The 1101-nt window shown below is 34.5% G+C and overlaps 1 protein-coding gene across 1 annotated transcript in view; it reads left to right on the top strand.

The window, feature by feature from the left end:
- Nucleotides 1-1101, top strand: part of RIT2 (Ras like without CAAX 2) — a 297869-nt gene that overhangs the window by 224716 nt on the left and 72052 nt on the right.

Genomic DNA, 1101 nt, shown 5'->3' with positions numbered 1-1101 from the left:
GAAGGTTGAGAACCACTGCTGTAGAGGGTTGCTATGTTTTGAAATAGATCCCATTGCAATGGCTTTGGTTATGGGTTAATTGCTTTTAATTTTTAAAATAATGTGACTTTTACATTTAGTTTCTATCATTACTCCTAATATCCATCCAATTTTATTTTAATTTTTCATTTATATTCAACCACTGATTTGTTGCATGATAATTTAATATTCTAAATTATAGTTTATACTCTTTTTCTCTTCTATTTTTGCCACTTTTGCTACTATTTGTGTGGTTTACATTATTCTTTTATCGACATCCACATGCCACAAATATGGCTTCTTGTGTTAAAATTTTTCCATAAGTTTTCTGGTGTCTGCTCCTTTTGTGGACTTTTACAAGCATGAACAGAAAAGTGATGCTGGTGTGAAAGGGGCCAATCTAATTCCACATAACTAAGACCTGCCCCCTTTGGAGTCTTCTTTCAGGAAACCATCAAGGGTCCATTTTTGTTCCATGAAGGATTTGCCCCATCATCATCTAACCTGACTGATTGATTCTCCAACATTAACTGTACAAAGTTAATTGCTTTAACAGCCAACAGGCCTTGCTGATTAATTTCTGCCTAAATGAAGGACCACACATCAACTAGTCTGAAACCCAAGTTGTCACTTTAATTAGAAGCCTCTCATCTTGTAACAGAATGGTAGTCAAGAAATCGACTGGCAAATTAAGCAATGTAGTTCCCTAAGCAGATTATATGTAAGGGTGATTCACATAATGCTCAGTGTGAAATACTTTATGTACCTGTGATATTTATTTAATTTTGATGAATCCTGTGTTTGAAAATAGCCATGTTTTATAGTCCCTAACTATTTTGAAGATTAATGAATACATACGTGGAACACATTAAGTCTTGGCCACTTGTATCTAATTTCACTTGTGTCATTTTCTTATGGTTTTGTGTGAAAATTCTTTACATGCGTATGTTTGCCGCCCTCACCCCCTTCCAAATAGATTCTGTGTTCTGACTCAACTATCAAGTACATTCTTTTACATAATCTGCTCACTTTTAAACGATAGTTGGTTAGTTCGAGGCAAGAATATACAATTTAGCAGGCAAA

This window comes from Echinops telfairi, unplaced genomic scaffold, assembly GCF_000313985.2.
Source record: "Echinops telfairi isolate 266 unplaced genomic scaffold, ASM31398v2 ScPeMD7_7400;HRSCAF=8409, whole genome shotgun sequence".
NCBI lineage: Eukaryota > Metazoa > Chordata > Mammalia > Afrosoricida > Tenrecidae > Echinops > Echinops telfairi.
This window is presented reverse-complemented; position numbering and strand designations above follow the sequence as displayed.